Below are 27,280 nucleotides of genomic sequence, written 5' to 3'. Positions count from 1 at the left end.
AAAGTCTAACCTAAATCAAAGTTAAAATTTGTGTGCTCGAATTGCCTAATTTTGATTCCATGAGGCATTTATAATGAAGTCCGCCTGTAATTATGTGCGTTCACCACTGCAAGCTTGGGTTCAATACTTAATCAGGAAGCCAGTCTTTTTGGTTTGATGTTTGTGTGACTTTGGTTTGATATTTGTGTGACTTTTGATTTTTGAGGGACACCCGTATACTGATTCTTTTCCTTTCCATGGCCAGATTTTTATTTCCTTTCTTCTTCTATCTGTGGAGAAATATGGAACTTTTTATCCTCTGTATGTAGATGGTCAGCTGAGAAGCTGAGACCCTAGAGAAGATGGCTGGACAGAATGTGAGTTGTACTCCCTTTGCAGCTAGCAAAATTTACCATTATTTAAACTGTCTTTGTGATGGTTCTGCACCTCGTGTGGACTGCCTTGTACCTCTTTGGAGAAGATTTGTGTATCTTTGGTTAAGTCCAAAACTTAAGCCTTGGTTAAGGCTTTTGTATTTCACTTGGGAGAGTATCTTTGTTAAAAAAAAAAAAAAATCAACAACAAAAAAAACAAGATATTTGAAAGATTTTTTCTTTTAAGAAGCTATATGGCCAGAAGTCAGCTGAATTAAAGGCTGATATCCAATCTGTATTGTCAAAAAGAAAAAGACAAGGTTCAGATTTTTTTTGTAAGTTTAATGACTGGCAAATTGTTGGAGGAAGGCAGTTGTTTACAGTAAATAGTCCTTACCACAGAGGCTTACTCTTTGCATATTTACATAGAAAATGGCACAGTTCAAACACCTAGTGAAATATCTTTCTAACAACGTGCACCATGAAAGCATTATATGGCCTGATTCCGTCTCATTTTAGGAATCTGGGATTCAGTGTAGGCTCGTCCTGAGCCCAGTAATCAAATTAAAAAGCCAGCTATACAGCTAGATTGGTCTTCATAATATAACTCTGATATTTAGCTAGCTGTTTTTTAAAAAAGATTTCTGAATTCCCTCTAGGCTTATCTGTATATCTGCATTTTTAATGTTCCTCTAACACACCCAAACTCTTTCTTAAAAAACGTTAAACCCTCTCTCTGTGATCTGAGATAAAAATTTGCTACATTGTTTTCTCCAAAAATCAGTGAGGGTATCAGCTATGTAAGAAAGAGACATGTTAACCATTCCCATTAGCAAAGGCATAAATCAATCCAACTACATTTTTAAACTAGTGAGTTTTATGTGTCTCATGGCTCAAATTTTAAAATAAAATTATCAAGTCTTTGTGTCTGTATTTTTACATGCATGTTTGTGTGTGTCTGTGTATTATCTACATGGGTATCAAATTGACGTAAATAAATGAGGTCTCATAATTTAGGTTACAAACCCTAAATGCTTTCTAAGTTTATGTGATTTTAGTAATCCTTGATAAATAATGCTAGTTTGAAAATTACTGGTAAAATAAAATAGAAACATTCAAAATTTAATGTAGACTTTTTTTTCCCCCTGGGTCTACCAGTCAGACTGGTTTACACTGTCTGCAACATCCTGTAAGGTCATAAAACTGTTGTTTTGTGATATTTTTGATGCTTGCTTAATTTGTCTGTTATGAAGAAATGAAAATGTGGTTTTTTTTTTAAAGGGAAAGTAGTTTTGTCTAGTTTAGAGTTTTGAAAGTTATAAATTCATAGAAAAGGAATTATAGATAAAACTGAATAGATATAAAAAACGGGGCAAGAAAATGGGAAAATTATTAAAGGTTATAAAACATTTGTAGAAATCATATTTTGTGTGGTCAAAGATAATTGAGATTGAATAGCTCTACCTAAGATTTTATTAAAATTAGCTTTAGTATTGATAATACACTCATAAAAGTAAAATTTGGTTTTCTCTTTTAAACAAGATTTTTAGGTTGTTATAGTAAGAGATAGCAAACAATGTTGTTCACCTTTTGAATAAGCTACAAAAATAAAAAGGACGTGAGAAAGGGAGAAGTGAATTCAGTCTGCCTCATGCTATCTTTTTTTTTTTTTTTTTTTTTTTTAAGATGGAGTCTCGCTCTGTCTCCCAGGCTGGAGCGCAGTGGCGTGATCTTGGCTCACTGCAAGCTCTGCCTCCCGGGTTCATGCCATTCTCCTGCCTCAGCCTCCTGAGTAGCTGGGACTACAGGCGCCCACCACCACGCCCGGCTAATTTTTTGTATTTCTAGTAGAGACGGCGTTTCACCGTGTTAGCCAGGATGGTGTCGAGCTCCTGACCTCGTGATCCGCCTGCCTCAGCCTCCCAAAGTGCTGGGATTACAGGCTTGAGCCACCAGGCCCGGCCCTCATGCTATCTTTATTAGATATTTTAATTGTTTGGAAAACTGAGTCTCCTCTCCATTAAAGAGTAAGGTTTCTGTTTTTTAAAGTCTTTGAGTCATCACTTGGTATAAATGAACAACTTATTTTACATTAAACTGTGATCCTATTTTGTGTTATCAAGTGTTTTAAAACCTCTGATATTTGATAAACATTTCAAAATCATAATTTTGAATTCTAAATTCCATTTTTTTTACCTCAAATTAACATTTGTATATGAGGGCACCCTGAAGTCCAAGAGAGACACATCAGTTATATTTAGTATGGGAAAATAATATAGAAAGCATTGTCAAATATGAAATAATGTTTAGCTTTTTGGGTTATATTTGTATAAATGTGTTATGAATATATCTTTCAAAATTGTATGAGATTTCTGAAACTGTAATGTGCCTTTGTGGTGTTATCATTAATAACTGATATTATTAGGTTAAATTATCATAAACCACAGAAATAACCATGTTTCCCTGTAAATTTCACCTCTCTATGATTATTCTAAGACTTTTATCTCACCCAGATAATTGTTATTTGGGTTCTTCTTATAAAGGAACTTATAATTGGCTACATCCCAAAATTTGCCTTTTAAAGATTCTGACAGTGCTCTTGCATATAGGTTTCTGATAATTTTGGAAATCATACCATAGGAGCAGATAGAATATTTCTGAACTATAATAAAAACCACATACATTCATAAATATGTGTAAATCATAGTGAAGCTGAACAAGAGTTAATTACATGAGAATTTTTTTTGACTTTTTTGTTTGAAATATTGCTGATTCTTTTTATGTTCCGTTTTTGGAAGTCAAGAAAATGTTATTTTGTATTTTGTTTTTTCCTTTTGAGCTATGTATAGCTTACAACAAATTGGGTAAAGTATATATTTGTTCATGAAAACTTGAATTATTTATATTTGTTCTACCTGATTTCTTCAGAAAATAGAAACTATTTGTGAATATTCTTAATTTATGGCCATATAGTTATTTGCATAAGTTCAATAAGACAATGTTTTCTTTGGTAATAGGACACAATTGGTGACACTGTATGTATTTTCTGATACGACCACACTGCTTTGAGGAATTAAAGTTGCCTTACAGAGCCAATAAAAAGCCAGTTGGAAATATTGGCTTAGTACCTTCTCTGTGTAGTTTCTTTATGAGGTTTCTGACCTGTGGTAAGAAAAGAGTGTTATTTTCTGGTGAGTCCAGGAACCATAAGTTATTTTTGGACCTAGAGAAGAGAGAAAATCACCCAATTGGTACAGAGACTACAGACAGTCTAATGGCAAAACTTTGGTTTTAGCCTTGAGACTTTTAAAAGTCTAATGAGATTCCTTATTAAAAAGTTCCAACAAAGCCAATTTTAAGACAGCCTGTATGTCCAATAACATTTCTTGCTGTATTTTATGCAAATAATCAGGCCAAGTATAATAAAGCTAATTTTTAAAAATAAATTGTTCTTACCATGATTTATTCATGCATAAAATGGAAAACTGGGGAGAGACAAAATATGTTTTAGAAGAAAACTATAATATACCTGTTATTAGATTCTAACCTTATTCATCATTTTTGAGTTTTTATTATTAATATTTTCCTACACTTTGGACTGAATAGTCAATTCTATCCTTGCTACATGTCTCCAAACTAATCTTACCAAATTCTTCTTCCATGTTTTCTGACTTGAACTCAATGAAATTCCTACAACCATTTCCTGAGGCTATGTAAGCATACCTTGTGATACACAAACTACAGTCAAGAAAAATCTGTCAGATTGCCACCTCCTACTTTCATTTTAACTGAAGAAGTCTAACATCCAGACACCTCAAAGACTTCCCTGCTCACTCTAAGGAAACTGGTTTATAAGTTGCTCCAAACATTGACATTTGTTTTATTTCTGTTTGAAAGCTTGTCTGCAATGCCATCTCCTTAAATGAGATGTAGCTGTTTAATGGAACTGACTTATGCCCAGGAATGGGAGACTGGTTTACTGGGATTCTTCACCACTCAGCTATTAACTTAATTTATCCACCAATGGAGACTTCAGTGTATAAAACTTCAAAAAATATTTCAGACAGGGAGAAATTGGGGCTCATGAAGCTATACCCAAAAATATGGAACATTAAACTGCTGAACTGAAGAAATCTGCTAGCAGAATGATTTAAACTCTCTGGTCCTGGTAGTTCTGAATAATCCTATTGCATTATATTTCCTCCTACCAAAACAAACAGTCATCTTTGCAATTGCTAATACTGCTGATTGTGAACAGGATAAATTTCCAAACAAGCTAAATGGTTAAAAGACATACATGCCACTGATCCCCTTAATGATCCTTTTATGTGGTTTCCAGGGGAATGGGAAACTGGTTTTGGTTCCCCTTAAAAACTATCGCAATTCTCAATGTTCTAATTTTGCACATTTTTCTATTGCCAACAGATAACAGGGACTAGTAACACAAGCACTGACATTTTTGTTGTGCTGAGTTGGCACCCTAGACACCTGACACACAGAAGCATTTATAGACCAATGCAAAGTAATTTTATTCTTCAAATGCTGATCGTGGTGCAAAGTAATTTTATTCTTCAAATGCTGATCGTGGTCTTCCTATCTGCATCCCTTGTGAACACGAAGCAACCAGATCAGTCATTATCTGATTCCTTCCTTATTGATTACACCTCAGATTTGAGGATGAACAAGACAAGGGGGAACTGAAGCAGTCCTCACCCCAAGAACTGTGGATAGAAATGTAGTTATATTTAAGTATTAATCAGGCTTTACTTTGGTCTAATTCCTTATAACCAAAAGTGATGTGAACAAAGTCATTGCATATGAATTTAGAAAATACTGAGAAGCAAAAGGAAGAAAAAGATCCAACTCACCTGAAATCCCCCTAAACAGAGACAGCTATTGTTGATATTTGATAGTGTATTCTTTGAGGATTTTTTCAATGTGAAGATACATACTCATTATATATTACAATATATCACGTATATTGTATGTTATAAACACACACACATGTACACATGACCGCTGTACTTATCTGCCTGATCATTTGTTTCCCCATTATTTGTACAGATAAGATTTTTGACATTAGAATAATAAAGTTCTTATTTAAGACTTGCTTAAACAAACCCTGAATTCCTGTGGAAGAGCTGATGCCAACCAGTTTGAAGACACCCAAAGAGGAACCAAATCGGAATGAGAATACAGATTCTTTATTTCTTTGTCCCAGGACTTCACCCCGCACTCTTCAACCAGTTGACAATCTTCACATTTCAGCCTGCTCGAAAACCCTTAAAAACCTTAGTCTCAAACTATTCTAGGGGAACAGATTTTAAGTTTCCTCCTAGCTACTCTTTTCGTGGCCCTACGATTAAGCCTCCTTCTCTGCTACAACCTGGCATCTCAGTGTATCGACTTGCCACATGCCGAGGCAACAAACCTACTATAATTACATTTTTCTCCCATTTTGGGTTTTAGAACACAGACTATTCTTTTATTATCATTGGTTAGGGCTCAAAAAATGATACGCCAATATGTAACCACCCAACAGGTTCTCCTTGCCTGCTGCCCAGGCAGAGCTGATTTATCAAGATAGAGGAATTGAAAGAGAGAAATATTTTAATTCAAACAGAGCCAACTGTATGGGAGACTGGAGTTTTATTATTACTCAAACCAGTCTCCCCTGAAGCTAATAGGGGTTAGGGAATTTTCAAAAGCAGTTTGGGGGAAGCAGTAGGGGTAGCCAGGTAACAAGTGCTTGCTGCTAATTGGTTGGGCCGGAGATGAAACCATACTAGGTTAAAGCTGCCCTCCTGCAGGTTGAATCCCTCGGGGTGAGGCCACAGAAGCAGGGTTGGCAGGTCCACGGGAAGCCATCGGGTCCTGGTGGAGCCATGGGTGATAGACACGCAAAAACATCAGAAGGGATCTCAGAGGGCCAACCTGAGTTTCTACAATAGTGATGTTATTTACAGGAGCAATTAGAGAAGTTTCATATACCATTACCTCCAGAATAATGACTGACAATCGTTTGTCTGCATCTTAGCGGGATTCAGGCTCTTCTGCTCCTTCTAGCCTGGCAACCTCTTGTTAGCTCTACAAAGGTGGTTGAGTTTGGGGGAGAGGCTGCTATCCTTTAAACTGAACGAAATGTCTCCCAAAGCTAGCCCAGGAATAAACAAAGACAGCTCGGGGGCTAAAGCCAGGAGGGGGTTGGGGCTAGATCAGATCTCTCTCACTGCCATAAACTTCTTGCTGATAATAATTTTGCAAAGGCAGTTTCAAAAAGATGGCACTTAGAAAGGCTAGTCTAAGGAAGCAGCCTTAAAATCTCTCTAAATTCTCCCTCTCTACTCCACCTACTGCTGCCCTCAAGCCTGCCTCTCCCAAAGCATAGAGACTTTTCTCTGAGATTTCCTATCTCAACAAGAACTAGAACTTCTTTCTCCTCATTATGCATCTCGCAAAAGAAGACTGAGGAAGGCAACCAAACCCAGACAAACTTTTCCACAAGATAATATCTGCCTTTTAAGCTCATTCAGATTCCCAGGAGGATCATTTACAAGTTAATTTCTGTCTCCCATTGTTCATTCATTCTCCCTGATAATCATTTACTCTTCAAAAGAATGCCCCACATTTTCCTCCTCTTCCCTCTCCCCTATGAATAGGGTATATAAGCATCTCTACTTCACTGGGTTATTGGGTAGTCAGTCGCCTGCAGTTCTCCTGTGCTATGCATGCTAAATAAATCTGTATGCCTTTTCTTCTATTAATCTGCATATTGTCAGTTCATTTTCAGTAAACTTTCAGAGAGTGGAGGAGAAGTTTTCCCTGGGCCACTACATGTGTTTATACATTTCTTTGAGACTTCCATAAAAAACGTATCTGAAAAATATGTAAAGAAAACTGAAGTAGTTCTCAAATACTCTAGGGGACATCTGGCAATATCTGAAGACATTTCTCATTGTCATAAGTAGGGTGAAGAAGATGCTGCTGGCATCTAGAAGTAGAGGCCGGGGAAGCTGCTAAACATTCTAGAGTGCACAGGATCACCCCCTTATTACAGATAAGTATGCACTCCCAAATGCCTATAGTGCCAAAGCTGAGATTCCTGCCCTCCCCAAACTAAAGAGAGAATTGTGCATTATCACATAATGAGTTTGCACATCTTAGGGAGTAAAGACTAGACAAATGGAAGATTTTAACCAAGAAATTATTAAATATATTTGATCAATGTATCATGGAAATACAAAGTATACTACAAAATAAAGAGGGAAAGTTTACAGACACGAATAGTTCAGCAATAATTATCTTTTTTGCATACTAAAATCATTATAAAAGAGAGATCTAAAACCGTGCTCCAAATGTTAATGTATTCTAATGACTGCTCTGATAAGTAGCATGCTTTTGTGTTTCAATTCACGAATGAAAGGACACACACAGTAAGGTTAGAGGGTCATTGAATAAATGTATAACAGAGCCCAAACCAGATTTTGAGCATTTAATTTTCTATTATGGTCAAATAATATTGCCTCTCAGATATTTTTTTAGAGTAGTCAGTCATGATTAAATTTATCTCTTAACATAAAATTTTGCTCTTTTAGTGATATAAATATGCAACAAGGCAGTAGGTGGTTTGGGATGTGTCATGTTTGTTTATCATTTATGGATTTGATTTTTTACTTAAGGAAAGTGAGCTTATTACAATCCACAGATTCCAATTACAAAGAATTTCTAAATTGGTGGCCTTTAGGGAATGTGAAGTTAATTAATCCTTAATACACCCCAAATAATGAATATCTTTCTATATGTATAATTGCAGAAATAGAATACTGGCTATTTGGTTTGGTTGTACAATAACAATAAATAATCCCTTTACATAATGCAAAAAAGTCTCATTGAAAATATATAATCAAAGAATTATAAATAATCTCTATAGACTGTGAGAGGATATAATGTAAGATAAAATATAGCTATGTACTGCTAAATTAGTTTGTATACAGGAACACATTCGTACAGTTTTTTTTAATTCTTGGAGTAATTTTAAAATCACTTATAACAGTAAATAAATATTGGATACCTATTAAGTGTCAAAGGCTGTGAAATACGGACTTCACATATAAAATCTGTGACTTACTTTATATGTAAGGAGTTTATAATCTTATGGGCCCCTTCACATGTTTATTAACTTTTCACATGAATTAATGCAAAATTGTTTGAAATGCTTGTTCCCTGGTGTCATAAAGAAATAGTATTTGAACATAAATTTAATCCCTCAGCAAGGTCATTTTTATACCTTTTGCAGAAAGGGTACACTTGCCAGCAGTTTTGCCAGGAGAGTACACCGAACAAAGGAGACAGGGTCATTTATAACCTGATGCGTCCACACTACTGCTGTGTCCAGTTTTCATTGGCTGGAACGGGACCTCATATTTTGTATTTGTCCTGATTGGCTAGCAACTTAGAACTTTTTACCTTAGGCAAAGGTAGAGGAGAACAAAGGAAGGAGGAAGTAACTTGTGGAATGCTGAAAAAGGTAAAAACACCTTTACATAAGGTAGAGGAACAGGCTATGGCCTAATGCTTGCTTGGACCAGTATAAGCCTCCAGGACAAATATTTAGGCTACGTTGTAGGAGCTAAGAACATAAAGTACGTTGATTTCTTTATTACGGCTAGCAGATATTTAAGAATGTTAGCACAGGTCTTTGAATACATTTTGCCTAAGATACATTACTATTTATTCCTAATTAGATGGGGAGGAAAGCCTTTGAAAAGGAACTTCTACTTTACATTTACAGAACTACAAAGTTAAGTACAAGTATGTTTCCAGATGAATCAGCCTTTTGTGGAATTAACAGAAAGAATACAAGAGGGAGAAAAAGTAATATGTGGAAAAGAATGAACGGTCTGTAATATGGTTTGGATGTTTGTCTCCCCTCCAAATCTCATGTTGAAATGTGACTCCCAATGTTGGAGGTGGGGCCTGGTGGGAGGTGTTTGGGTCTTGGGAGTGGATCCCTCATGAATGGCTTGGGGCTCTTCTCAGGATAATGAGTGAGTTCTTGCTCTGAGTTTACATGAGACCTGGTTGTTTGAAAGCGTGTGGCACCTCCCTCTCTGTCTTTCTCCCTCTCTCTTGCTTCCACTCTTATCATGTGACACCCCTGCTGCCCCTTTACATTCCCCCATGATTGGAAGCTTCCTGAGACCCTCACCAGAAGCTGAACAGATGCTGGGGCCATGCTTCTTGTGCAGCCTGCAGATCTGTAAGCCAATTTAACCTTGATTCTTTATCAATTACCCAGTTTCAGGTATTTCCTTACAGCAATGCAAAAACAGACTAATATGAAAAATTGGTACTGAGGAGTAGGGTGTTGCTATAAAGATACCTGAAGATGTGGAAGTGGTTTTGGAGCTGAGTAAAAGGCAGAGATTGGAAGAGTCTGAAGGGCTCAGAAGAAGACGGGAAGATGAGGGAAAGCTGGAACTTCTTATAGGCTGTTTAAATGGTTGTGACCAAAATGCTGACAGAAATCTGGACAGTGAAGGCCAGGTCGAGCAGGTCTCACCTAGAAATTAGGATGTTATTGGAAACTGGAGCAAAAGATACTTGTGTCATGCCTTAGCAAAATTTTGGCTGTGTTGTGTCAATGTTCTAGGGATCTATGAAAGCTTGAACTTAAAATTGATTACCTAGGGTATCTAGCAGAAGAAATTTCTAAGCAACAAAGCATTCAAGAGGAAGCCTGGCTGATTCTAAACACCTATGGCAAGACAGGAACAAAGGAATTACTTAAATTTGGAATGTATCATTAACAAGAATACAAACAGAATTTTGGAAAATAAAAGTTTTGTAAAATTTGCAGCCCAACCATGTGGTAGAGAAGAAAAAATATATATATTTTTCAGGAGAGGAGTTCAAGCAGGCTATAGAGCGATCACTTGCTAGAGAGATTTGTGTAACTAAATGGAGCCAAGTGCAAATATCCAAGACCATCGAAAACGGCCTCAAAGGTATTTCAGAAACCTCCTAGAAAGCTCCTCCTGTTGAAAGAGAGTGTTCTCTTGTCCCCCTCGCAGGGATGTGGCTGGCTTTTTCAGTGCTCCCGGCTCAAACCCCTAGGGGGAGCATGCAGACAGGCAGGTCATGGGGAGTGTTTGGGGGCTCTGACCCCCCTGCAGTATCTAGGGTTGTTTACAGCTCCCAAAGTCCCAGTGGGCATGTGTTACAGTGTGCTCTTTCAGTTTAGCTGTCTGCAGGCGACCTGTGTTAATCAGCTCAACTAGACCCTCTACCTTATCACAAGGGCAGAGGGCTTTCTGTATCCCGGGTTCTTGCACTAGTGTATCAGAAAAATTGGATCACATATGGGCTTGGAGGACGGGTGCAAGGTTTTATAGAGTGGTGGAGGTAGCTCTCAGTGAGGTGGATGGGGAGCCAGAAGGAGGATGGAACGGGAAGGTGGTCTTCCCCTGGAGTCAGGCTGCCCAGCAGCTGACCACCCTCGGCTGAATTCCACATCTCCCCACCATTGATGCCATGCTGGTATCTGTCCGTGTGTTCTGCTCCTCTTGATGTCCAGTCACTTGTGTGTGTGCCCGCTACAGGATGGGGGTGTGGCGGGCCAGAGTGGTCTTGGAAAATGCAACATTTGTGAATGAAAACAGGAGTGCCTGTTCTCACTTAGGTCCATGGGCACAGGCCCGAGGGTGGAGTCCTCGCCAGGAACCCCGACCTTCTCTACCCAGCACTTCCTTGCCCTGCTCCCATATCATCATCACAGGCCCACAGGCCTAGGGGGAAAGAATAATTTTGGGGCCACGCCCAGGGCACTCCTGCCTGCTCAGCATCAGGACACTGCTCCCTGCATCTCAGCTGCGCCAGCTCCAGCTGTGGCTCAGAGGGTCCCAGGTGAAGCTCAGGATGCCACTTTGGAGAATACAACCCATAAGCCTTGGCAGTTTCCACATGGTGTTAAGCCTGTAGGCACACGGAATGCAAAAGCAAAGGAGTCTTGGCAGCTTTCTCCTAGGTTTCAGAGGATGTATTGGCATGCCTGGGTTCCCAGGCAGGAGCCTGATGCAGGAGCAGAACCCCCACAGAGCACCTCTACTAGGACAATAATGAGGGGAAATGTAGGGTTGGAGTTCCCACACAGAGTCCCCACCAGGGCACTGTCTGGCACAGTTATAGGAACGGAGCTGCCACCCTCCAGACCTGAGAATGGTAGAGTCACTGAAAGCTTGAACACTGACCCTGGAAAAGCCACAGACACCCAACTCCAACCCGTGAAAGCTGCCATGGGCACTTCACTATGCAAAGCTACAGAGGCAGAGCTACCCAAGGTCTAGGGAGCCCACTCTTCACACCAGTATGTCCAGCATGCAAGGCATGGAGCCAAGCATTATTTTGGAGCTTTAATTTTTAATGTCTACCCTGCTGGGTTTTGGACTCCTGTAGGGTCTATTGTCCTTTTATTTTGGCCTGTGGCTCCATTTTGGAATGGGAATATCTACCCAATGTCTGTAGCACCATTGTGTCTTGGGAGCAAATAACTTGTTTGATTTTACAGACTCTTAAGTGGAAGGAACATGGTCTTGAGTCTTAGATGAGACTTTGGACTTCAGACTTTGAGTTACTGCTAGAATAAGGTAAGACTTTCGAGGACTATTAAGAAGGGAATATTATATTTTGCAACGTGATAAGGACATGAGATCTGAGGAACCAGGTGTGGAATGATATGGTTTAGATGTTTGTTCTCTCCAAATGTCATGTTGAAATGTGATTCCCAATGTTGGAGGTGGGGTCTGGCCTGGTCATGAATGGCTTGGTGCTCTGCTAATGGTAATGAGTGAGTTCTTGCTCTGAGTTCATGTAAGACGTGGTTGTTTCAAAGAGTGTGGCACCTCCCCGCTCCCTCTCTCTTTCTTGCTCCCTGTCTCTTCCTCCCATTTCCCCCATGTGGTGCTCCCATCCCACCTTCACCTTCCACCATAACTGAAGCTTCCTGAGGCCCTCACCAGAAGCCAAGCAGATGCTGGCATTTGCTTCGTGTACAGCCTGCAGAACTGGGAGCCAATGAAAAATCTTTTCTTCATAAATTACCCAGCCTCAGGTATTTCTTTATAGCAATGGAAGAATGGACCAATAAAATATACAAACATAATTTTATGTTATCTCTTATTACAGGTCTCAGGGCCGTTCTAGTACAAATTGCATATGTGTTATCATTACTCCTATAGTGGCAGAGAGAAAGCTTCCTTTCTGCCCACTAAAGATTCATTAAAAATGAACTGATAAAAGGCAGATTAATAGGAGAAAAAGGCATACAAAAGTTATCTAATGTGCATAAGTAGAGGGGAATCACAGGAGAATAATTAACCAGTAATCCAGATAACACCTCCCAGGTAATCTCTCAGATTTGTCCTCTCAGGAGTCAACAGTCTGTCTGGGTGTGGTGAGAACTCCACTTTTGTCCTATCTTTGGTGGTTAATCTATGCTGGTTATTTGATGAGGTTCCTAGGGATGGAATCTTAAGATAATTGCATTTGTTTTGGAAAGAAGCTTCCTTAGTTCAGCAAATTCCAGAGAGACTCCCTCCTGATGCTGCAGGAAATAATCGGAGAGACAGAGATGGGAGTTGGTAAAGGGGAAGGTCAGAGAAGGAGCTTAGCTCTGAGGCTCATTTCTGAAGCCTTTCTATTTTCTTCAATTCAAGCACACAGAGCACCAAAGCATCATATTTTGAGTATCGTTTTCAGTGCCCCAGCACTGCAGTAAGCATCCTTTTCAGTGGCAGCTCAGTGTGCTTCTTCTACAGTAAATGTAACCTGGAGCATCCCAGAAATAAATGCCTGCTCAGAAACCACTCGGTGTGATGCCGCTTTTCTAATTCAACCTCTCCAACAAAATAATGTAATTTACATCCTCATGTCTTCTCAATCTCAATTCACTATTTATGAGCTCCTGAAGATAATATATTTATTAAATTTATGCAAGAATGTTGAGACCCTGATATGTGCCAAGTGCTTTGCTGGGTGCTGAGAATGCAAAAGAATATATATACACACACACACACACACACACACATATATATGAGACTTATAGGTTAGGCATAATAAACATATATGTATCATAAAAAGAAGTGTTTCGAAGTATGTTTTGCTGTAACATTACTTATAAAGGAGGAAGTAAAAAAACTTACTCAGATAAACAGAAGATACTTCATAGAGAAAAGCATGATATTCATAGCTTAGCCTTGAGGGACAGCTGTGCACAGGAAAGGAGGCCATTTCAAGCAGAGGGAAATGCTTCACCAAAAGCCACACCCATGGATAGTCACTGATCCAAGCATGTTGATGGGAATGAATGGGGATGCATGTACTTCAGTATTATACAACCACAAGTTGGGATAAGAGAAGTAAGAAAATGGAGACGGAAAGCTCTGCAGAAGCCACTTTACAAGTAGTTTTAATTTGCTTTAGGTGAGAATATTTTGTCTTTTAAAAAATTTTCAGTAGCTTTAGGGGTACCATGGTTTTGGTTAGATGGATGAATTGTTAGTGGTGAAGTCTGAAGTTTTAGTGTGCCCCCATCACCCAAGTAGTGTACATTGTACCCAATATGTAGTTTTTAACCCTCACCCTCCTCCCACCTGCCTCACATTTTGGTCTCCAGTATTCCTTATACCACTCCGTAATGCATTTGTGTACCCATAGCTTAGCTCCTACTTGTAAATCAGAACATACAGTCTTTGATTTTCCATTCCTGAATTACTTCACTTAGAATAATGATCTCTAGTTCCATCTACATTGCTGCAAAAGATGTTGTTTTGTTCTTTGTCACGGCTGAGCAGTACTCCATGTTGTACATATACCACATTCACTTTACCAACTTATCAGTTGATGGGCACTTAGGTAGATTCCATGGCTTTGCAATTGTGAACACACATAAACATATGTGTTCAGGTGTCTTTTTGATATAATGACTTACTCTCCTTTGGGTAGATACCTAGTAGTGGGATTGCTAAATATTTTTCTAATGTTTTAATGTTTTATTCTGGAAAATGAAATGCAACAATATGGAGGACAGTTAGGAATAAGAAAAATATGAATAGAATAAAATAGACATTGTGGTTTGAACAAGAAGTGCTAAAGGACTAAATTCTGGGGTAGCAGGAAGTGGAGAGGAGATACTGGGCATAATAAATGTGCAAGTCTAATGAAGAATACAATGATTAAGAATAACTAAAACCAAACTATAAATTGAGAATTGTATGCATTCTATGACATAAATAACAATAGGTATATGTGCAAGGTATAACAATTTACTGTGTGTTTCTGATATCAACTTCTGATTTCTTCTCTTTAGGGGAAGTATATGTCTAAGAGAATAATTGTTGTAGTCACATCTCGGTTTCCTTGTTTGTATTGTTCAGGTCCTGTTCATCTTCTGAATGGCTGGCTCTAGTCTACTCTGGGAGGTGGCACTATTGTATGTGTCAAAGAGTCTCAGTCTTTATTGAGCAGCTGCTCCGTTCATTTTAAGTATGCTTATAAAAAGATCTTCTTCCTCGGTTGAGTTTGACAAAATGTCTTCTGGAAATCATGTTTTAATGCAAGAACTCTAATTAAGAGGACATTGAATCAAACCTATATCTGGTAGAAAGAGAAGACTGATAAAGAAAACAGTCAGAGTTCAGATACAGTCACTTATATATCAAATCAAATTGGAGAATCTGGAACCAAGTTTTACAGTTTGGAGTTTGATGTGCTGTGAGCAATTATCTAATCCAAAATTCTCATTTTACAGAGAAGGAAACTAAAAGTAAATTAAAGAGATTCAATTAGTTCATTAAGGAGATTTTAGTGAACTTATGGACATTCAACTAATTAAGAGTAGGTCTAGAAATAGGATTGAAGCTTTCTGATCTGAAGTGTGGTGCTATTACCTTTTATTGAACTAGCGAATTCAAGAATAGTTCAGGTAAAATTTTTGAAAAGTAATACTAAGAAAGATTTGGATTAGAATCAGAAAGAACTCCCAAGTCACATATGAGGTACCAAAAAAATTAATATGGTTTATGTCCTACATTGAATGAATTTGGGTTCCTCATTTACAAACCTCTAATCCCCTACAGGTATATGGTTTTTATATGACTTTTATATGCCTGTGGTAAAGTAGCTTTAATTTTGTTTTATGTAACTGACCTGATAGGAAGCTCATAGGTGTTACTATATAATTTCTTACAGCTGTGTCCATAGCCTTCATTAACAGAAGTTAGTATTTCACCATATTCATTAAAAAGGATTATTAGACTGACCTATTACAGCATATAGAGCCTTGTAATAGAAGCACTTTCGGAGTGAGGGGAGAGTAACTTAAAGTTATATTAAAAACAAATATTCATTGAGTCCTTAAGCCAGTAACAAATATATTAGTAGTAAGATGTTATTAAGTAATGGGACAAAAACATTGTTCTATATTAATCTAAAATCATGAAAACCAAGGATTCACTTTGTGTATGTGAGTGTGTGTGTGTGTGTGTGTGTGTGTAGTGAAAGATAAATTATATGTTGATTCTCTGTATTACAGCAATATTCTAAGTTTAAACAAAATGCTATAGCTGAAAATATAAATATATGCTTTATTATTTGTAGAGTTTTACACTTACAAATTCTAAAACATTTAAGTTGCTTGAAATGTGCATGTTGCCTTCCCAGTGTCAATGACTTTATGCTGAGTAGAGAGAAAATAATTCAACTACAACACAAGATTCTGACTTCAAAAGGCACAGGGCTGATGGCTGGGGTGCAGGTATGTTTTCAGTTATGTTTACATATGTTAACTTCCTGAGTCTCTGAATTCTTGCATTACTTTGCACAATTTATTTTCCTTAAAATTCAGTAAAAACTCTGTGAAAGCTTAGTTTATATATTTGTCCCCAAACTCATACTGCTACACATTTATGCTTTTCAAATGAGCAATGGCAATGTAAATGAATGTGGTCTTTTAAAGCATAACGCACAGATTGTAGCTTTCATCTGTGCTGAAGCAACTTTTAGCACTGCTTCCTTATGATGAGAACTATTTTTTTGTTGTTGTTGTAACAAATGATACATTTGTGAAACGTATCATTCGGATTAGGCTAGGTTTGGCTCTGTTTAACAATTCAATCTGTCAGGTGATAGTTCAGTCAAGAGAGTTGCTTAGGATGCCAAAAGAAACTACAAACTTCATTAGTTCCCTGTTTCTTGAGCAAACTGGCAGGAGGACCTATTCGTTGCAGTCATTCAGGATACCAGGCAAATTAAGAAGTTGCTTAGCAGACGGCAGAAAAAAAAATGATATTTTATTGACAATTAAATGTTAAAATCCAGTGCCTTCCCAGCAGCTCATTGGCCAGAATTGATCATGTTTTCCTCCTGTCCCTGCAAAGCTGGTCAGAAAGTGGAGTCCCAGAATGTACCTAAAAGGCTGAGAGTCACAGATGTGTGGCCAAAACACTGAAGCTTACCTCAGGTTCTTATTAAATTCATATTGCTATTGGACTTATTTCTTCTACTTATCACAAAAGAGAAGTATGAATGAATACGTAAGTAAAAGAATGCAAAAACAGCACTATAGGTAATTAGTGATGGATGTTGATTGCATTATACACACTAGGCTGTTCTAAGTGGTTCTTGATACACATATTAACTCATCTAATTCCCTCAGCAGCTCTGTTAATTTGGTACCCGTTCTTATACTGCTTTGTAGATGAGGAAACTATGCCTGGAGACAGCCAGCAAGGTGCAGAGCAGGGAGGCACACCCACCTGTCTCTCTTCAGAATCCCTTCTCAATGATTCATCTATACTACCTCAGACCGCAAACATTTTTTGAGCACTTATTATGTGTTTATGAAATTAAGAGCACAAGCTCTGGAATCCAAGTGCAATGAATGAAATCTGAAGGTGTTTTATTTGTTGGTTTTCCTGAATGTTCTGTTCTCAAACCTCAGGCAAGTTATAAAGTTCTCTGACCTTCACTATCCTCCTTTGGTATATGTGGGTACCAAGGATAGCATCTATCACTGAGGGTTGTGGTGAAAATTAAATACCGAAATACATGTAAAGTGCTGACCACCCTGGCACCTAGTGAGCACTCCACAAATGCTGTCAAGATTACACAAGAAAATAAGAGCTCTTACAGTATCTCATTTAATGCTGACAAGGAAGCCCCTTTCAGAATAGTCTTACTACTTAAGGCTTAAGACAGCTAAAAGCCAAGGCTCTTATAGATGGTATAATTTGCCTGATATTTGGAGATTTCGAGTGACATTGCCTAGGACCAATACAGGTCCCTCCAGTTCTTAACACATTTTCCTGCCTGTCTCTTAGAAAACAGCTAGCTACCATGGATTAAGTGTCAGAACTTTAAAATTTAGGAGCATGTAAATGATCCCATTTTCAGAGGAATAGGTAATATCTGCTAAGTTTCTCCACTGTAGGTTTTCCTTTTCCTCTCTCTTTTTTTCTTAATTTAATACACATTTGGGGGAAGATATTTTGGAAAACCAAAGTGATTTGCGAGTGGAGGCCACCCCTTAAAGGTGGCTTATGTATGGTGACTTCCTTTCAATGAGTATAGTGTAAAGAAAGGAAAAAAGGAGTGATTTGAGAGTGGAGAAACCTGATCAAAACTATCTCAGACAGATGGTCAAGGTCAACATCAATAATGATGTCATTAAAAAGTCAGGAAACAACAGCTGCTGGAGAGGACGTGGAGAAATAGGAACACTTTTACACTGTTGTTAGGACTGTAAACTAGTTCAACCATTGTGGAAGACAGTGTGGCGATTCCTCAAGGATCTAGAACTAGAAATATCATTTCACCCAGCCATCCCATTACTGGGTATATACCCAAAGGATTATAAACCACGTTGCTATAAAGACATATGCACACGTATGTTTATTGCGGAACTATTCACAATAGCAAAAACTTGGAACCAACCCAAATATCCATCAATCACAGACTGGGTTAAGAAAATGTGGCACATATACACCATGGAATACTATGCAACTATAAAAAAGGATGAGTTCATGTCCTTTGTAGGGACATGGATGCAGCTGCAAACCATCATTCTCAGCAACCTATCACAAGAACAGAAAACCAAACACCGCATGTTCCCACTCATAGGTGGGAACTGAACAATGAGAACACTTGGACACAGGAAGGGGAACATCACACACCAGGGCCTGTAGTGGGGTGGGGAAAGGGGGAAGGGATAGCATTAAGAGATATACCTAATGTAAATGACGAGTTAATGGGTGCAGCACACCAACATGGAACATGTTACATATGTAACAAACCTGCATGTTGCACACATGTACCCTAGAACTTAATAATTTAAAAAAAAAAAAAGAAAGAAAGAAAGAAAAAACAAACCGAGAGCAGGTCTTTTTGTAGAAAGCACAGCTTGTGCAGAGGAGGAAAAAAGCATGTTGATCACAATGTAAATAAATATAAAATATGGGGGAGAAAGAAGCTCAGAAAAAGCATAAGAAAGACATTTTGGGGAGAGACAGATATCCCTTTCATAGAAACCAGAGAAAGCGAAATTGCAGAAAAGAGAGAGGATATGAAGTAGAAATGTCTCCAAATAGAAAGAAAAATGAATGGAAAATCAAGTTCAGGTGAAGAGAATATCAGATTATAAGAATTGGCCATCTGGACAAAAAGTTTCCTGGGAAATGACAATACAGAAGTACAAGCTGCAGGGGTTTGGGAAATCCTGTCAGAGCCAAAAAAGTGAAGAAGGGAAGGGTGAAGACCTTCATCTTCCCTAGGAGCTCCCAACGTGAGCTCATGCCCTCAAACTCTTTACTACTTGTATCTTGTCACAATTATCCAAGTCTCTGGCTTGCTTTCCTCCATCCCTTCAATGTTTTATTACCTGGATCATTGTCTCTTTTTTTTTTTTAAGTGTTCTTACTATAAATTTGGATGAGTTTAAAATCCGCATAGACAATCTTTCCAATATTTGCTCCCATAGTTCTTTAATGGCTTCTCTCTTTCACTAAACCTTGCTTTAGTCCAGGAAACCATCATTCCTTCCAGGTGTTATTGAAATAACATCCTACTTCTTTTCCCTGATTTTCCCCTTAGTTCCCAATATTCAATTCTCAACAATGCACCCAGAGTTATTATTTCAAGATAAGAAGACTGTGTCACTCCTCGCTCATAACCTTCTAGTAGCTTCCCAGCTTATTCAGCATAAAAGTCATCACAATGACCTTTCATAGCTTTATGATTGCATCTCCTCCACTCTTGAAATTGAGCACAGTTTTCCACCCATTGTGTCTTTAGGCTGTTCTGCAAACACACATCCTGCACTCAATCAAAGGTGGCTCCTTTCTCACCTCTTTGCATGAACAAAGGTTCATTGTCTTATCAACTCAATAACAGGTGTTATTGAATAGCATACTTCTTCTTTTCTTTAACTTACACACACACACACCAATGCTTAGAACACATCCCCCCTTCTTTATTTATTTTGTCCTAGCACTTTCACAATCTAATGTATTATGTCTTTACTTATGTGTTTTATTTGTCTCCCATTAGGAAAATTTAAATTATATGAAGGTAGATATATGCTTATTTTCTAACTGTATATTACCTAAAACATGTTTGGCATACAGTCAGAACATATTTGATGTATTTTTAGGCCGGGTGCGGTGGCTCACATCTGTAATCCCAGTGCTTTGGGAGGCTGAGGCCGGCAGATCACAAAGTCAGGAGTTCGAGACCAGCCTGGCCAACATGGTGAAGCCCCATCTCTACTAAAAATACAAAAAAATTAGCCAGATGTTGTGGCTGGCATCTGTAATGCTGGCTACTTGGGAGGCTGAAGCAGGAGAATTGCTTGAACCCAGGAGGTGGAGGCTGCAGTGAGCTGAGACAGCACCACTACACTCCAGCCTGGGCAACAGAACAAGACTCCATCTCAAAAAAAAAAGTATTTTTTAGTCGATCATTATTACTTTTGAATTAACAATTTGTCAATAATTTATAATTAACTTTTCTTTAAAAAATTATTATTTGTAAAAAGTAAAATGAGACAAAACAAAGACATATTTGTTTCTGCCAAACTAAATCTGTATATTTGCTCTAATATTTACAGACTTTGGAAGATTTCTTGTATTCTCTGGTTCCTCATCTAGAAAATGGGTCTATGTATATGTTATACATTGGAGTATTATGAAAAACTAAATAATGTTTGAAAATTGTTTATCCAACCACCCATCTATACCTAGTGATATGAAAGTCACTTATGATTTATCACCTAATAGATAGAGACTGCCCAGTACAGAGCAATCATGTTTCATGTGCAAATATATGAATGGTGGCATTATATTACATAAACATTTAAATTGATTCAATGCTCTTACATAAAGAGAGCAGGCTAGAATGCGAATAAAATGAAAGGCAAGCAAAAGAACAAGGGAGAAAGAAAGGAAAATAACAATTTAAACAGTCTGGCTAATATCATGAAACATTTCCCTTGGTGCATGCATGTCCCCGGGTTACCCATCATGACAGCAGGCGTGACTCTGTGAGTCCCCTGTCACGCTCAGTTACTGCCTTACTCTCACAGGTGACTAGATAACAGGGCCAAATGGGATTCTACTTTTAAAGATGGATATTTCTTGGTAATGGGGGCCATAAATGCAAGCCACTATTAAATAAGGTGCTTATGTAATATACACAAAAAAAGATCTGCCCATTCCTGAAGAAAAAAAAAAAGACAAAACGTTAACAAAGCAAAACAACCACCACAAAAACACTGCTTTGAGAGGCTGCATGTAGGGTTCCAACATCGCTACTTCTGAGGAATTATGAAGTTTCATAATGAATATGTTTGCTGTATAAATCATGCATGACACATCAACAATGTGTGTTTATGTGACTACTGTAGGAAAAGTACCTCAATACACCCCATATGAAAAGGGTACTCAAGTGTTGAATCACATAGGAGAAATTAAAACGTGATCCTGATATTGCTTCACCAAGAGCTTTGTATTTATTGTTTCCATGTTTTAGTATCTCTATGAGTGAAATTTAGAGTTTGGGAGCCCATGCATGAAATTATGTAAAAGCAATATGAGTCTAATATCTGGGGAGTAGTTTTATCTTGCTCTTAGTGAAAATAAAGAAGAAGGAGAACCACGTCTCTTTTGTGAATGTCCTGAGAGCTCTTTGAACACAGTAAATCATTGATTCATGAAGTAGGGAAGCAGAGTTGCTTCCTCTTGCTTCATCAACAGTGAGGTAAGGGGTCTGTCCAGGAAGCAGATGGGGATGCCCTGGACTCCTGTGCCCACACACTACCCTCTGTCCCTTGCTCCAGGTTCTCTAGTGCTTCTGCAACAATTGGAGGCAACAGAGGCATAAGCAGAAGGACGCCTCACCTTTGCACAGTGTCTGAGCAGGACTGGTCATGGCCCAGGCCATTGTCATTTGGGTAAGAAAGAGTGGGCACCGCAAGGGAAGATGTGGCAGTGTAGACACCAATTCTAAGACAGTGCCTTTCCTAGTTAAAACAGAGGGTTATAATAATGTTGTGAGGACTTCAATATATGTGATTTCTTGTATCCACTTATCCCTTGATCTGCAGCATTTATTTGAAATCAAATATAATCAACGCAAGAGTGAAATGCCACAAAAAGGCCAAACTGCTAAGTGCTCTTAGATACTACAAAGAAATTGTTTAGAAAACCACGCAGTGACAAAGTATAGATGCAGTACACACACACACACACACACACACACACACACACACACACACAGACACACACAGGCAGGAGGTCAAAGGTAAAGAGGTGTAAGAAATTGGATACATTGACTTGCTTGCAAAGTTACAATCTTCTGTTTGAAGTAATGAAAAACATCCTCTGTCTTAATAATTTTTTTCCTGGATGATGTTCATTACTGTGTGATGTGACATAATATTTTTCTGGGTTGGGATTAGCCATGGAATCCACAGCTCTCCTTTAGGGAACTGGGGATATCCTAAGATCATATCCAGGCTACAATACAGTGTTCCTCACATAGAAGGTCTAACACAGCCTTATGGTGATTACAGGAATAGCTTAATGACACGGTCATCACTCAGCCTCTCATAAAACTAATTAATCTTCCAGCAATGTTAGAATCAAAGAGAAATATTTTTAAAATATTAAAACACATTTTATTAAACCCTAGTCATATTATCTTTCATATTTGATATACAAAATAGATATGGACTTATAGTTTTCATTTATCCTTTGATTTAATAAAGTATTCACATTAGAAATCTTCATTGTAATAAGAAAGGTCACTTTTGCTAATTGGAGTAAGTCAGTATAATAGCCGGAAAAAAAAAAAAAAACTTTTCTGTGCCAATATGATTAATGAAATTGCTCTTGAAAAGGTGCATTTTACATCTGATTTCATATTTCAGTGAAATCTCCCTCTGAAATTGGCCTCAGGGTCCAGACCACAGGACAATGCTATAATTATGTCTTTCTAGTGCTTTCAATAATACCATTTTTGAATTGACTTTGAGGTGAATCTGCTTTATACTAAATTCAGTCCCAGAAGAACTTTGTTCTATTGAAACTTGAACACACTTTTATTTCATCTGTGTTGGAAATCTTCCTCCCTTTTTTTTTTCCTTAAGTATATGTGTTAAAGAATAAGAGACAATGAAGCACAGAAATGATACAATTAAGAGCTTTGGGGAGAAACTCTAAACTCATGACCGTATTTTTCTGCTAATCAAAAGACTTCCCAGTATGGATAATTCAACTTTCATTACTGCTTAATATCTTCACAAATCCCAAATCAACATTACTTATGTTTTAGAAAATGGCATCACAATGAATTAAATGTGTTTCTTTATTATTGACTTCTAATCATTTCACAGAACATACTATTTAGAAACCTAAGAAACAGCAAGTTTAGAGACAGCTTGATTGCAAATCATTGCTCATGTGAGTGGGTAAACATGGTCTCAGCTGCTTGTCATCTATTTGTAATATGAACAAGAAGTATAAAAGAGTTTTGATAAAAAAAAAATCTATGGCATGAAATTTCTACTGCTGAAAAGTTTTCAGTCATGCACAAATTCTGACTATTTTCACATGGAAACCAGCAAAGCACACACATTGAAACAACTATAACGAGATGATCAGGAAACCAAATATTCCTTTTCTTTTTCTTTTGTTACCTGTAAACTAAATATTGGATGTGTTTTAGAAGATTAAGATAAATTTACATCATGATGCAAATGTGCTTTATTACACAATGATATATTTTCAAATTACAACTAGTTTTTTTTTGTAACCAGAATCATTTATTCTAACACACTATCATGTCTTCAATTAATAACAGCTTCTTTAGGCTTTGGGAGTAGATGTACATAGCTATTGATAAGTTTCCTCTTGTTAACATAAAAGTTTCAGAGCTCTTTAAGTACTTATATGAAAACTCATTTATCTCAACCCCAGCAGTGGCTTTCAAAAGAAAGTACTGCATTTTGCATCACGGAAATTCCCAGAGATTATATAGGCCATGGGAGATCACAACCAGAAACAAACCAATGTGTTTCCTACATTTCAAAGACATTTCACTAGTATTCTTAGCATGGATGGAGAATGTATCTTCAGTTAACAGTGCGAGATGGTCTATTCTCACTACCTACATTTCAAAGACATTTCACTAGTATTCTTAGCATGGATGAAGAATGTATCTTCAGTTAACAGTGCGAGATGGTCTATTCTCACTACCTACATTTCAAAGACATTTCACTAGTATTCTTAGCATGGATAAAGAATGTATCTTCAGTTAACAGTGCGAGATGGTCTATTCTCACTATGCCATGTTTGTGTAGTGCTCATTTTGCTAATATAAGATTTTCTTCAAGAAGGGTAATAATATTAGATACAAGCAATTATATGACAGCATTGCCTTAATTTTTAAACCAATAAAATAAATTTAATTCATTAATGCTTATTAATTATATAATTAAGTTTAGTAATGAATAAATAAATCACAAGATCTGGAGTTTAAAAGTAGTTATAATAGGCTGGGTGCGGTGGCTCATGCCTATAATCTCAGCACTTTGGGAGGCCAAGGTGGGCGGTTCACCTGAGAGGTCAGGAGTTCAAGAGCAGCCTGGCCAACGTGGTGAAACCTCATCTCTATTAAAAATACAAAAAAAAAAAAAAAAATTAGCTGAGTGAGGTGGTGAGTGCCTGTAATCCCAGCTACTTGGGAGACTGAGGCAGGAGAATTGCTTGATTCCAGGAGGCAGAAGTTGCAGTGAGTCAAGATCGTGCCACTGGACTCCAGCCTGGACGACAGAGACTCAGTCTCAAAATAATAATAATAATAATAATCACACATTTATTTCTAAAAGTGTTAAATTGTACAATCCTCAATTCAGGTTGCTTCCACTACCACGGACACCACTGTCTCGTTTCTCTGAATTCTCCTTGTTGTGATTGTCATCCTCATCATCAGTGATTAATCACAAACTGCATTCTGGTAAATCTAATCTGTTCACAGTTTTAAATTTTAAGTTATTTTATTTTGCTTCTTTTTCTTGAAAAAAAAAAAAAAAGAAGTGTTATTGTTAGCATTTGAATATAATGATGCTGCAAAGCATTTCCCAGAAACACTTTCCTTAGTTAAAATCCCGTCTTTGTATTGGTTCCCCTTTCCTTTCTCTATTCAAAATAATCATTGAATTTAAAATGGCGATTGTATTTTGGAACTGGTTTGACATGAAAATCTGTCAAAATACCATAGTGATGGTTCATATTATGTTGCCATTATAAATATCTACAATGTATTAGCATTCTTTAATATCCTCATCACTTCACTCTTTAGCCCTCTTTATAATTCATAGTTTAAATGCTTAGTTTTTCAAATTAAATTTTCTTTTCTGTTTTCACTATCTATTTCATGCGGAAAAGTTATATTGTCATTATTTTTAAAAATATGTTCTAGCTTTAAAGACGATGTCCATACTTCAAACCCAGCTTCTAAAATGTATACCTATTAGTTATTCAATCTGTTCGAATATAGCTGAATATAACACAGTTGTTTTTCACCCATAACACTCAGGAAGCTGGAAACTATGGGTACCCAAATAGATCAATAGATTTTCAAGGCTTAGTTCACACGTGGTCTCTATTCCCAGAACTCTATGTTCTTAAACTGCTGTGAAAATATGTTTGCTCTACCTTCATCTCCATTTAGCACCTCACACCATGTAGTGGCTTCTGATGATATTGGGATGGTAAAGTCCAAGGGGAATATCACATTCAGGCAGATCTCACCACTCACTTCCCTTTGTCATTTTAAATTACAGTGTCAGACCCTTCCTGCTGTATAACACTCAAATTTGTGTCAGAAATAGTAAAAGTAAACCTTCCATTACACTAAAGTTCTTTTAGTTCTAAGTGTCAGACAGAGAATTTTAGGGCAAATGATTATCACCTTTGTTTCTACCACTGCACGCAAGATGTGTACCTATTGCGTTATGCTCTTAGCCATTAGCGCGTTCCAGTTGCCAAAGTTCAGTTACAGTTCTGCACATTCATCTCACGGTGCTGTCTGCTAATCTGAAGATCCACAGTCGGAGAAACAGTCTTGGTAAGCGATGTTGTTATGAGAAGTGAGGCCTAATGATCATCTACACCCAAATTGATTTGAGGAATGGTTGCTTTTTCATTTTTTAGAAAAACGTTAAGACCTCTGTTTTCATCACTGAGTGACTTAACTTTACATAGTTCAAGTTGCTTCTGCCCATAGAGTCTCCACTAGACCCACTTGGCCACAGTTATTCTTGGCTTTGCCATACGCCCTCTGATCTAGCCTTCCAAATCCTGTTGGAAGCCTTTGCCTCTCTCTCTCTCTCTCTCTCTTTTTTTTTTTTACAGTGTCTGCCAACCTTTATTCTTACTTCCAGATATCTCACACCTGGATCTCTGTAGCAATTTCCCATTAACTACATCTTCAAATACAATCAAATGTCTGGGAATTTCTTCAGAAAAATATGGGGGTGGGAGGTGGGTAGGGATTGGCCATGATTTGATAGATATTGAAGTTGGCTGAACACTAGATAGGTTTTTTCAGACTTTTGTCACTTCTTTTAAATACCTGCACTTTTAATTAAAAAGTTAAAAAAGATGATCAGAGCTTAATATAACTTTTAGTTATAGCATACATACGAGCATTCATAAAAAGTCAATGTCTACTATTGTCCATTTTATGGATTTTATTTTATTTTTCATCATCAGTTAAAAATATTTAGAAGTGGGAAAATAAGGTAAAATAAGTAACTGTGTGGAGCTAGTTTAGTATGTTTAAATGCCCAGCTTAGTGACTTACTGGCTATCGGGTTATGTACAAGTTACTTTAGCTATTCTTGTCTCATTTTCTTCATACGAAAACTTGGGGAGACTAATAGTGTATATCTTACAGAGGATTCGAAGGCTTACCACATGTAACAAATGTAGTCATGTCCTGTTACACTGCAAACAATCCTTGCAGGTTGACCACCACCATGGTTAATTCCTCTGCATAAATTTTGTGGCAACAGATAAATCACTCCCATTTAAAGTCAATGCCGGTAGACTTTTCCTTGTGTTTTATTAATAGAGATACAAATATGTCACAACAAATTCTAATGTATTAATGGGATATTTTAAAGTTTTCATTATTCTGTGTTATTTAGAAATGGAATACTGATCATCTGTAGAAAAAGTAAATCTATGTTAATTAGTATGGAATCTGAATATCATTTTACAATATTTTCATAGCATTCCCAGATGGAATTCTCTAAGAGCTAGTTCTGTTCAACTGGACTTTTTACTATAAAGCCGAGTTCTACCCTTCAGTTG

Source organism: Papio anubis, chromosome 15, assembly GCF_008728515.1.
Source record: "Papio anubis isolate 15944 chromosome 15, Panubis1.0, whole genome shotgun sequence".
Classification (NCBI taxonomy): Eukaryota; Metazoa; Chordata; class Mammalia; order Primates; family Cercopithecidae; genus Papio; species Papio anubis.
This window is presented reverse-complemented; position numbering follows the sequence as displayed.